Source organism: Puma concolor, chromosome A2, assembly GCF_028749965.1.
Source record: "Puma concolor isolate L17-30 chromosome A2, mPumCon1.1.hap2, whole genome shotgun sequence".
Classification (NCBI taxonomy): domain Eukaryota; kingdom Metazoa; phylum Chordata; class Mammalia; order Carnivora; family Felidae; genus Puma; species Puma concolor.
In genome coordinates this window covers 22,308,559-22,321,649 of record NC_141668.1, presented here as the reverse complement: position 1 = coordinate 22,321,649, position 13,091 = coordinate 22,308,559, and the positions used below count along the sequence as shown (strand labels likewise).

The 13,091-nt window shown below is 44.6% G+C and overlaps 1 protein-coding gene and 1 pseudogene across 1 annotated transcript in view; one reads left to right on the top strand and one right to left on the bottom strand.

Moving 5' to 3' along the window:
* The window catches only part of PODXL (podocalyxin like), a 56,848-nt gene that overhangs the window by 14,697 nt on the left and 29,060 nt on the right, over positions 1-13,091 (bottom strand). The gene's annotated exons all lie outside the window — the stretch shown is intronic.
* LOC147583051 (pancreatic progenitor cell differentiation and proliferation factor pseudogene) lies at positions 4,425-5,069 on the top strand (annotated as a pseudogene).

Genomic DNA, 13,091 nt, shown 5'->3' with positions numbered 1-13,091 from the left:
GAACTCCCCACATAATAAAAGTTTGATGGCGGCAGGATTTGCCTCCTATTATAGATGCTGAAAAGGCCAAATACTTCCTTTTCCATCCCTCCTTATGACTGGAGCACGAGCATGTGTGTGCTAAGCCATCCTTAGTGAACTAGGCACTTCCATCCCGGCCAGTGAGCGCGTGAAGAGGCAGCAGCCTGCAAGGAGGGCTGAGAGCGGTTAACGGTGACATCATGCTCAAGTGCAAGCAGCAGACGTGATGCTAGAGTGAGTGTCCACAGCCAAACTGCAGTCCCTAGTGCCTGGCACCGGTCAGCAGGACCACTTCTGTAGCCTAACTTGGGTGCTATTAAAAGTAGCCCTACGGGCGCCTGGGTGGCTCGGTCGGTTGAGCGTCCGACTTCGGCTCGGGCCGTGATCTCACAGTTCATGGGTTTGAGCCCCAAGTCGAGCTCTGTGCTGACAGCTCGGAGCCTGGAGCCTGCTTCGGATTCTGTGTCTCCCTCTCTCTCTCTCTCTGCCCCTCCCCCACTCACATTCTGTCTCTCCCTCTCTCTCAAAAATAAACATTAAAAAAAATTTATAATAAAAATCAGTAAGTAAACATTGAGGAAGAAAAAAATAAGTGAAAAAAAAGTAGTTGTAAATGTGGTCTCCAGCAATCCCAGTTCCTCCCCAAGCTACACAGGAACCCACGGTATCTTACGCATGCACGTGCACACGCACACAGACCCAACTGTGCTGCTGAAAAGCAGAAATTTGTATCAAGTGGTTGCAGGCAAGAGGACTTCAAGGATTGGGTATTGGGTCTACTTGGGGCTTAAGGGAGAATCCTGCAAGTATTAGGGGACGTGACTCTAGTATCCTGTGGCATCCTGTGGAGAAGCAGCTACATTATCCCGTCATCTAGAATGAAGTGCCCATGAAGGGCACGCATAAAAGGGCGTGTTGAGGGGGCGCCTGGGTGGCGCAGTCGGTTCAGCGTCCGACTTCAGCCAGGTCACGATCTCGCGGTCCGTGAGTTCGAGCCCCGCGTCAGGCTCTGGGCTGATGGCTCAGAGCCTGGAGCCTGTTTCCGATTCTGTGTCTCCCTCTCTCTATGCCCCTCCCCCGTTCATGCTCTGTCTCTCTCTGTCCCAAAAATAAATAAACGTTGAAAAAAAAAAAAAAAATTAAAAAAAAAAAGGGCGTGTTGAAAATCAAAGTGCCATTATGGTTTGCCAGTGCTTCTTCCTTCACAGTCATAGAATAACGGTGCTTCTTATCGTTGATCACGTCATGGTACTTTTTTGGCCAAAGAGCTGAGATTGTTGAAGGGAATATAAGCATATTTGAGGAACTAAGGGACGTGGGATAGGGTGGTTACTTCTTACTGTGGTGAGTAGCTTAAGATGGGGTTTCTTCACCCGAGAACTACTGACATTTTGGGCAGGATATTTATTTGTTATAGGAGGGTATCCTAAGCATCACAGGATATTTAACAACATCTCTGGTATCTATCCGCCAGATGCAAGTAACGTATACACACATCCCTCCCCAGCTGTGACAGCTAAAAATATCTTTAGATATTGCCACATGTACCCTGGGAGAGACAAAAATCACTACCAGTGAAAACTGGCTTAAAGAAGGAGAATTAACAGGGGTGCCTGGCTGGCTCAGTCGGTAGACCCCGTGACTCTTGATCTTGGGGGTTCTGAGTTCAAGCCTTACAGCAGGCATAGAGCTTGCTTACTTAAAAGAAAAGAAAAGAAAGAGAAGCTGTAATTCCTAAATCCTCCTATGAAAGCACAGACTGAAATTTCTGAGGCTACAGTAAAGGAATCTCTTATTGTTTGCAGCTGAAGAACAGAGAAGACCAAAAGACAAATGTGAAAGTTTGATCCCACGAGTTGCCAAATTACAATGTTAGTTTCTTTTTTTTTTAATGTTTTATGTATTTGAGAGAGACACAGACACACAGACACACACACACACACACACACACAGACACACACACAGTACGAGCAGGGGATGGGCAGAGACCGAGGGAGACACAGAATCTGAGGCAGGCTCCAGGCTCTGAGCTGTCAGCACAGAGACCTAAGCGGAGCTCAAACTCATGAACAGCGACATCATGACCTGAGCTGAAACCGGACATTTAACCGACTGAGGCACCCAGTGCCCCAATGTTAGTGTAATTCTTCACCAAGTCTCTTAGGTGAAAATAGGACCTTGACAATTGAAATGGCGACATAGGAGAGGATGCAGATGAGTCACAGTTTCCATTAAGTCTCAATCTGCAGGGCACCTGGGTGGCTCAGTTAAGCGTCCAACATCAGCTCAGGTCATGATCTCACAGTTTGTGGGTTCGAGCCCCTCATCTGGCTCTCTGACAGCTCAGAGCCTGGAGCCTGCTTCAGACTCTATGTCTCCCTCTCTCTCTCTCTGCCCCAAACCCGCTTGAGCGCTCTCAAAAATAAATAAAATGTTAAAAAAAATTTTTTTTTCTAAGTCTCAATCTGGAATGGTGCTCACCTGCCTATACTCAACTGCTATTCTGTTTGATGATGCAGTTCCCACCTTGCCTGAAAACTCGTAAAGAGGCTCACGTGAGCTCACGGACACAGAAAGCCACATTTCCTCATCGTCTCTAGGACTCTTCACTTTTTCCAAACCTGTAACAACAGTGAGACTCCAGTATGCTCCAGAAAGACAAATACAGAGTCTGGCCCAGGAGAAGGCTTACACCCTAAGAAATACCTATAATAACCCTAGCAAGTATGTCTGGTTATATGACAGGAGGGTGCTAGATCAAGGAGGGATAATCATATCAGGCTGAATCGGTCATTATGGGTATGCATATCAGAGATTTCGGGTTCAATATGCTGACCTAAAGCAGCTGGGTTCTCATCGTTTTCTTAGTTGGTGAACTGAAACCTGCACTCAACGTTAGTCCACACTAAATAAAGTTAAGTTGCCAGAAATTCCCTGGAATAACGAATAGGAAGAAATCCAAAACCTCAGAGAGACACAAGGGGTAGAATGGTTTATCATGGATAATCTGCTCCCTCACACTTTTGTTTTCCTGAGAATTCTGAGTTCAAATGACACTTGTTTCACCAAGGCTTTGAGAAATACTGTGTTCCATGAGTTCTAAGACGCACATCTTTTCATGCCTGTGAAATGCGGATGCATTATAAGTTATTACAGGTCAAACTTTGACAGTGTTTTTTTTTTCTAAGTAGTTCGTAAAGTAATAGTGTGTCTTATCATTGATGGTGCCTTAGATTTGATTAAATTGGGGATATCGTTGAGGAGACTAATAGCATATTCTAAGAGACTGGTGTGGCTGTTTTTCATTGGCCGGGAATGCTCATAGGAGATAATACTGATTTCAGTGGGCATGGAAGCCAGGTTCTTCGGGTAGTAGGGCAAGAGCAGGATTTCATTTCTCGGAACAAAGGTGGGTACAATACCGTAATGGACAGCCGGATCAGCATGCTAATCGGAATAATCTAACTAAAGGGACCTGGGACCGGGGCTAACTATCATGTGGTCTTTTAGGGGCCGCCCACTAACATCCCCCCCTCAAGGCTCAGCAAACAGAGACCTGTGTCAAATCTCCATGGTAGAGAACACAGTCAGCCACTCACCCAGTTCACAGAACTGAATCTTTCCACGGACTCAGGTTACCTTGAATGAAGTGTGTATTCATTTCCCAAGGCTGCTGTATCAAATGACCACAAACTGGGTGGCTTAAACATAAATGTATTCTCTCGTGGCTTTGGAGGCTAGAAATCCAAAATCGGCAGGGCCACACTCCCTCTGAAGGACTCAGGAAGCATCTCCCTTTGCTTCTTTGTGGCAGTCTTTGGTATTCCTTGGCTTATAGTTATATCCCTCCAATTTATGGCCCCAGCATCACATGGCCTTCCTCCCTGTGTGTCTGGCCTTTTATAAGGACACTAGTCGTGGATTTAGGGCTCACCCGAATCTAGTATGACCTAATCCAGTATGATCTTAACTTGATTATATCTGCAGAGACCCTGTTTCCAAATCAAGTCACATTGGCTGACACCAAGTACTGGGGATTAGGGTATGAACACATCTTTTGGGGAGCATGCTATTCAACCTCCTAATCTGTTCCTCCACCCGACTTATTTCGCTGTAGAAACCAGGGTTCTTAGTTTCAAACACTGAAAATCAACTCTGTCTGGGGCACCTGGGTGGCTCAGTCGGTTAAGCATCCGACTTCAGCTCAGGTCATGATCTCATGGTTTGTGAGTTTGAGCCCTGCGTCAGGCTCTGTGCTGACAGCTCAGAGCCTGGAGGCTCCTTTGGATTCTGTGTCTATCTGCTTCCCTCCCTCCCTCCCCCCCAACCCCCCTCCCCCACTCGTGCTCTGTCTCTGTCTCAAAAACAAATAAACATTAAAAAAATTTTTTAAAAGTCAACTCTGTCTGCATTAAACAGAAAGCGGAGCCCTGTGGGCATCTCAGTTGTGCAGCGGTTTTCCCTGGTCTCCTTTGCAAATTGGTTCTGTGGCCTAGCGCCCCCATCATCATCCTCACCACCCACGATCACATGCCGAGGCCTGGGAGGGGTCGCTGCCAAGGTTTCCACCAGCCCACAAACGACAGCAAGGAAGCCACCCCCTATCGCGGCTTGCTCATAGCCACCCACGACTATTACCCCCACCGCCTGGGTTCCACTTCCAGTAACAGCTCCTGCGGAAGTGCAGAATATCCTGGGGAAGCCATCCTTCACCACCCTGGTCCCCTGAGGCCTACCCAGGTCACTGGTGGGCAAGCTTCTTTGTCGGGAAGTCCGCTCTCCCATTCATGGCTACGGCGTTAGACTCCGCAGGCTTGGAACCTCCCCAGGCCTCCAACACCACAATCACCTGTGACTTGGCTCTGGAAGTCACGAGAAAGCAGCCTGGCGGCCAGCCTGGCAAAGCTGACACCCCGCCCCAGTCCTGAGTGGCCACCACCAGCCACCAGGCTTCAGGAGGCACTAGGCTCCCCGGGGTCCCTTTCCTCCCCTCCCCGTAGACTAGGCAGGCTGCAGCAGGCAGAAGCAGTGGGGTCTTCAACATCAAAACTGCAAACACCAAAAAGGAAGCTGAGAGAACCCCACCCTCTACTATCCAAGCCACATGAAGGTGTGCCTCCCACCAAGTGGAAAATAAACTCCAAGCAGCCGGTTAAAACAAACAAAAAGATAATCCCTTAGCTAACAAAATCACTTAAGATGGCTAAGGAACCAGGCTTAGGTCAGAAACCATACCTAGAACCTTTCTCCTGAACTTGTCTGAGAAGACATCATTTCTACCACCAAACATGGGTTAATTCAGTACACGCATCAATGACATCATTACTAGTAGATACTGGATTTCTTTCTCTCCCCCTCTCCCTCCCTCCCTCCTTTTTTCTCTATTTTTCTTTCTTTTTTCTTTCTCCCTCTCTCTCCCTCCCTCCCTTCCTTCCTTTCTTGGTTTCATTTCTGAAAGATCTAGGTCTTAGGGATGCTGTCAGGATGAATGCCAGGAGGCACCACAGGTATCCTGAGTCCCAACCATATTCCTCCAGCAGCATGTAGGATTCATAGTAAGAGGAGAAAATCTTGTTAATAATGCTCCACTTACTTTGCCTTAGAGTGAGTTCCTTGGTGAAGCCCTTTGCTCTGTGGAATATCATGATGGCGAATGGGGTCGCCGACAGAACATGGCAGGTGGGAAAATACATTCAGATCCAGAATGTGTCCTTTTCAGCCTCCCTGCGTCATGGCCACTTGTTCATGAGCCCACAGAGCAGTCATGTAGGTGGATGGAGAAAGAAGCTAACTGAGGCATAACGAGTATCTCACTCATCTGATGATCACAAGTGACATTTAAATCCTTGCACTCCAGATCTATCCCAAGAGGTCTATCCACACACCTCTTCCATACACTTCCTTGCACGGATTCTCTATTCTTGTTCCTTGTAAGTCCTTATCTATCTAAAAATCATTAGCTATTGCCTGTGAATCTGGTCAGATCCTCACCTCAGGATAGCTTGCCTTCAAAAAAACAAATAACATGAGGGGCGCCTGGGTGGCGCAGTCGGTTGAGCGTCCGACTTCAGCCAGGTCACGATCTCGCACTCCGTGAGTTCGAGCCCCGCGTCGGGCTCTGGGCTGATGGCTCAGAGCCTGGAGCCTGTTTCCGATTCTGTGTCTCCCTCTCTCTCTGCCCCTCCCCCGTTCATGCTCTGTCTCTCTCTGTCCCCAAAATAAATAAACGTTGAAAAAAAAAAAATTAAAAAAAAAAAACAAATAACATGGGAATGCAAACTGGTGCAGCCACTCTGGAAAACAGTGTGGAGGTTCCTCAAAAAATTAAAAATAGGGGCGCCTGGGTGGCGCAGTCGGTTAAGCGTCCGACTTCAGCCAGGTCACGATCTCGCGGTCCGTGAGTTCGAGCCCCGCGTCGGGCTCTGGGCTGATGGCTCGGAGCCTGGAGCCTGTTTCCGATTCTGTGTCTCCCTCTCTCTCTGCCCCTCCCCCGTTCATGCTCTGTCTCTCTCTGTCCCAAAAATAAATAAAAAACGTTGAAAAAAAAATTAAAAAAAAAAATTAAAAATAGATCTACCCTATGACCCAGCAATAGCACTGCTAGGAATTTACCCAAGGGATACAGGAGTACTGATGCATAGGGGCACTCGTACCCCAGTGTTTATAGCAGCACTCTCAACAATAGCCAAATTATGGAAAGAGCCTAAATGTCCATCAACTGATGAATGGATAAAGAAATTGTGGTTTATATACACAATGGAATACTACGTGGCAACGAGAAAGAATGAAATATGGCCTTTTGTAGCAACGTGGACGGAACTGGAGAGTGTTATGCTAAATGAAATAGGTCAGGCAGAGAAAGACAGATACCGTATGTTTTCACTCTTATGTGGATCCTGAGAAACTTAACAGAAGACCATGGGGGAGGTGAAGGGGAAAAAAAGTTAGAGAGGGAGGGAGCCAAACTATAAGAGACTCTTAAAAACTGAGAATAAATTGAGGGCTGATGGGGGGTGGGAGGGAGGGGAGGGTGGGTGATGGGTATTGAGGAGGGCACCTGTTGGGAGAAACACTGGGTGTTGTATGGAAACCAATTTGACAATAAATTTCATATTAAAAACAAAAAACAAAACAAAACAAAAAACTGACTATGAAATGTACTATTCAAAGTGCTACCCATTGGAAGAACTTTCTTTCCTTCCTTACTATGCTTGTGTCTCCCCTAAACAGGGCTATTATCCCACAGCAGTCCACTCTTGCCTGGCTCCATCATATTACATACATAAACATAACTTGGCTTTATTCACACTCGTCAGACAACTGATCACAGGGAACTATACTCTTTGGGCCTTCTGGGGATGAGTTGAGGGAAAGGCTGGCAGTATGGCAGGAACAGACATGCTAGAGTGTGAGCCACACTGCAATTTACAATGCACTTAGGACCCGCTCAGATCTGGTACTGTGTATATTCTGCAATTTGATCATGGAAAGGTGCAAAAGAAAAAAAAAAAAAAAAGAGGAATGAAATAAAGAGATAAAAGCAGAAATCAATGAAATGGAAAACAAAAGACAATAGCAAATATCAACAGAGAAACAGATTTTTTAATATAGGAATTTAAGAAATTTTATTACTCATTTTTTTAAGCTTATTTATTTATTTTGGGTGAGAGAGAGCGCGAGTGGAGAAGCAGAGAGAGAGAGAGAGAGAGAGAGAGAGAGAGAGAGAGAGAATCCTAAGCAGGCTCCTTGCTGTTAATGCAAAACCCAACATGGGCCTCAATCTCAAAAACCATGAGATCATGACCTGAGTCAAAATCAAGAGTTGGACTCTTAACTGACTGAGCCACCCATGAACCCCATTATTACTCACTTTTTTAAAAGTAATCTCTACACCCAACATGGGGCTTGAACTCATGATCCCGCAATCTAGAGTTGAATGCTCTACCAACCAAACCAGCCAGATGCCCCAAAACAAATTTTCTTTAAAAACTAAGAGATGCTTGGTTGGCTCAGTTGGTTAAGCATGTGACTCTTGATTTTGGCTCAGGTCATGTTCTCACGGTTGTGGAATCAAGCCCCACATCGGGCTCCACGCTGAGCATGGATGGAGCCTGCTGAGAATTCTCTTTCTGCCCCTTTCCCTGTTCGCTTGCTCTCTCTCTCTCTCTCAAAAATTAAAATAAATATTTTTTTAAAACCTCTTAGGTGAGGTTGACCAAAGGAAAACATAACCCAGAATGCATAAATACAAAATATGAGGTATAAAAATAACAGACACTTATAGTATAGGCTAGTATGAGTGCTGATAAATCTGAAGCAGATTAGACGGACAAATTTTTAAGAAAATACAACTTACCAGAACGACTCAAGAAGAAATAGAAATAAGTTATCCTATATGCTTAAAGAAAGTGAATTAGTAGTTAACACTTTCTCATACAGAAAATCTAAGCCTGGATTCAAGGATCAAATAATTCCAGCCTTTTACACGAACTTCTCTACAGCACAGTCTGCCTGCCTTAATATGTGTGTCTGTTAAAAGAACTAGCTCAGGGGCGCCTGGGTGGCTCAGTCGGTTAAGCGTCCGACTTTGGCTCAGGTCATGATCTCACAGTCCGTGGGTTTGAGCCCCGCATGGGGCTCTGTGCTGACAGCTCAGAGCCTAGAGCCTGTTTCAGATTCTGTGTCTCCCTCTTTCTCTGACCCTCCCCTGTTCAGGCTCTCTCTGTCTCAAAAATAAATGTTAAAAAAAAAAATTTAAAAGAACTAGCTCATACACAGTTGTCAATCAACAAAACATGAAAAGTACAAACCAAAGAAAACGGCGGATAAATATTTGGCTTTATCAAAATTAAGAATCTGTGCATCCAAAGAACCACAGGACTTCCAGTTTTAAACCAACGAGAACAGAGCCCGAAAGAACATTACTCCCATCCTTAGAACAAGAAAAAAGCTTAAGAAACAAAATTAATGACTTTTCTTGAATCACTGGAGAACTGAGGTCATGGGTCAACAAGTCTCTTGAAAAGTGGAGACACAACTGCAGGAGGAATGGGACCCACGCATTTGTTTGCCTGGGACAGAGTTTGATAAGATTAATGAATCATGAAAGGCTGAGTATGGGCTAGTGTGAACATGTGAAGTCCCGGCAGCTGCAGACACGGTTCCCACCCTGTGGAGGCTTTCTCGCCCTGGTAACCCCACCAGGGCTTCATGAGGAGGACCGGGGAGAACCTTGAGAAGAAAGTTCCCCGGTGGGACTGGCTAGGGGAAGAAAACAGTAGTCACTGCTGAAACTCCATGAAACCCACACCCCCTATGGGAAAAAAAAAATCCCTACTTTCCGTGAGAGTCAACAAAACCTATGGCCTGAGGGCACGACATGGGTGGAAACTCACCAAAGCTGGGGATAGAAAATGATAGCAATGAAACCCTGCCTAGATTCAGCTCTCCCATTTCTTCTAGGAATCAAAAGCTTAAACTACTGGAGAAAGGCAAAACATTATAGCCTGGAGGCACTGGTGGAAAGCCATTGCAGCTGGGAAAGGGAACAGGAAAACTAAAAAAAGCTCTTTAGCCCTAGGGAGGGCAAGGATACGTGAGAAGTCCAGAGTAACTTCTAGAAAAGAAGTAGAACGCCAAGGAAGGCCACACCCTCAAGCCCCAGGTTCCAGCACCTATGGAAGAATCCCGTTTAATCAAAACATCAGAGAATGACCTTCTCCCTGCCAGTAACCCAAAGTGCTAGCTGATGTGGGAAACAAAGGCAGAAGGAAACGGCAGATAAAATTAAATTTCCTTATAACCTGCAGCCCACTGGCAGATACTTGGGGCAGGCGGAGGAAAACGTTTCTTCTCAGGAACTACTTAACCCTACAGTCTTAATGCTAATACTTTGCTAGAGGGAAAAACAACCTTAGCCAGACAACTGCTAGGCCTCCAGCTTCCTCTGAGTCTTTAGCATTGGAGGAGACTTCCAGGATTTTACCTCCCCCAACCCCCAGAGTATACCCCCTGGGTCTCATGGCCCCTGGGCAGCTCTTCCTGCCCGCGGGTCCTGTCTTCCAGCTTTGATAAAATCTACCTTCTTGCACCAAAGACATTTTCAAGAATTCTTTGTTGATCGTCAACTCCGGACCCCACACACTCCACTATCACCCCCAAAAACCCTCATCACTACCAATAGCAAGTGTGAAGTACAAGTGAGTGGAATACAGCTGGCGGAAACTGGGAAAGATGCTCTGCAGAGCAGCAGAAAGGGAAGATCCACAGCCAAACAGGGAGACACAGGGATTTGCAGCCCGTGGTGCGACAGTTTTGTTTTTGTTTTACGTTTATTTATTTTTGAGAGACAGAAAGACAGAGCATAAGTGGGGGAGGGGCAGAGAGAGAGGGAGACACAGAATCCGAAGCAGCCTCCAGGCTCTGAGCGGTCAGCTAGAGCCAGATGCGGGGCTTGAACCCACGAACCGCAAGATCATGACCTGAGCTGAAGTCGGATGGAGGTTTAACTGACTGAGCCACCCAGGCGCCCCGCAACAGGTTTTAAACGAAGCCCAACTCTTGACTGCATGAACACAAAACCCTCACACTGAAGACACAGCAGAGGAGAAAGCCAGGTGCTGGGCAACCAGCAAGCTACTGTCTCTGGGGACTTGCCCGTTCTGAACATCCCACATAAATGGAATCCTACAACGAATGGTCTCTCGTGACTGGCTATTTCCACTTCGTGTAACGTTTTTCAGCTTCACCCCAGTCATAGCATGTGTCTGATCTTTATTTCTTTTTATTGCTGAATAATACTCCAGTGTATGGATATACCACATTTTGTCTATCCTTTTGTCAGATAATGAACACGTGGGTTGTTTCAACTTTTGGCTATTTGAATAATGCAGCTATAAGCCTTCGTGTACAAGTTTCCGTGTAGACATATGTTTTCATTTCTCTTGCATATATACTGAGGAGTGGAATTTCTGGATCATATGGTAACTCTAGATTTAGCATTTTGAGGAACTGCCAAATTGCTTTCAAAAATGACTGCACCGTATTACACGCCCACAAGCAGTGTGTAAGGATTCAATTTCTCCACCTCCTCACCAGCAACTGTTATCACCTTTTTATTACAGCCATTTTACTCGGCATGAAGTGGTTTTAATTTGTATTTCCCTAATGACTAATCAAACCCGGCAATATATAAAAAAGATAATATATCATGATTAAGCGAGGTTCATCTCATGGCTAATTCAGTACTTGAAAAATCAATGCAATTCACCATATTAACAACAAAATGAAAAACCATATGATCATCTCAATATATGCAGAAAAATCATTTGACAAAATTTATCATTTATGATTAAAAAAAAATTGGGGCACTTGGCTGGCTCAGTCAGTGGAGCATGGGACTCTTGATCACGGGGTTGTTTCAGCCCCACGTGGGGTGTAGAGATTAAAAATAATACCTTGAAAAAAAAAAACAGCGCTGAGCAAACTAGGAATAGGAGGGAATTCTCCTAACCTAATAAATGATATCTCTGAATTAAGCCAACAGCTAACATACCTAATGTGGAGAGACTGAATGTTTTGCTCTTAAATCTGGGACTAGGGCAAGGATGTCCTCTCTCCCCACTTCTATTTAACATTGTACAGGAAGTCCTAGCAGTTCAGTAAGAAGGGAAAAACATCTCCTAAATAACTTAAACTCAACAATAAAAAGATAACTCAATCTTTTTTTAATGGGCAAAAGATCTACAAGGAAAAAAATCACCAAAGAAGAGATACAGATGGCCAATAAGCATATGAAACGATCTTCAGTGTCATTAGGCAAATGCAAATTAGAGCTACACTGCAATGCCATTAGACATCTATTACATGGCTAAAAACAATCTGACAATATCAAGTTAAACAGGAGCTCTCATACATTGCTAGCAGGAATGCAAACTTTGGAAAACAGTTTTGCAGTTTCTTTTAGGTTGGCATACAATTACCATGTGACCCAGCAGTTACATTCTTAGTATTTACCCAAAAGGACTGAAAACTCGTGGTGACACAGAAATCTAAATGCTAATGTTTACCACCGATTCAAAATCATTGAAAACTGGAAGCAACCAAGATATCTTTCAACAAATGAATGGATAAACAAACTGTCACACATCCATACAACGACTACTTAAGAATAAAAAAGGAACTATTGATTCGCATTACATGGGTGAATCTGAAAGATATTTTAAGCAAAAGAAGCCAAAAGGCTACAAGTGTCTGAGGTCATTTATATGATATTATGGAAAAGGCAAAACTGTAGGAACAGAAAACGGGTCAGTGTTTGAGGGAAGGGAGAAGAACTGACTTAGTACAATGGAACTTTTTTTTTTTTTTTTTTTTTTTAAGATTTTATGTTTTAAGTAATCTCTGCACCCAACGGGGGAGCTCGAACTCACATGCTTTACCAACTGAGCCAACCAGGCACCCCGGAACTGCTTGCTCTATATAGTACTGGGGTGATGGATATAAGACTGCATTTGCTGAAACCCATAGAATTGAATACCCAAAGAATTAACTTGGTGCAAATTTAGAAGAAAAAAAATTTAAAAAATCCTAGGATGTATGGAGACTATGAAAATAAACTTAATGATGTTATAAATGTATAACATAACCTCCCTGGAGAGATGGGAGAAAACAGCTAACCAAAGTGAAAATAGTTCACTGACTGGGTACTGTAAAGCTAAAGACAAAAAGAATATACACAAACCGTGTACTCTAAGGGGTAAATTTGTTCCTCACAAGAGTACGGGTTGTTGGGGTACCTGGGTGGCTCAGTCGGTTAAGCATCCGACTCTTGATCTCAGCTCAGGTCTTGCTCTCAGGGTCATGAGTTCAAGCCCCACGCTGGGCTCTGCACTGAGCATGGAGCCTACTTTAAAAAAACAAAAAAACAAAAGAGTGTGGGTTGTCAATTAAAAATCTACTCTGTATGTATACCAGAGTTGGTATATAAGTAAATAAATGATGAATAAATAACAGGAACCAAGTTTCTCCACGCCAGAGAAGGAAGTTATAGGTAAGGCAGGTAGGGGAGA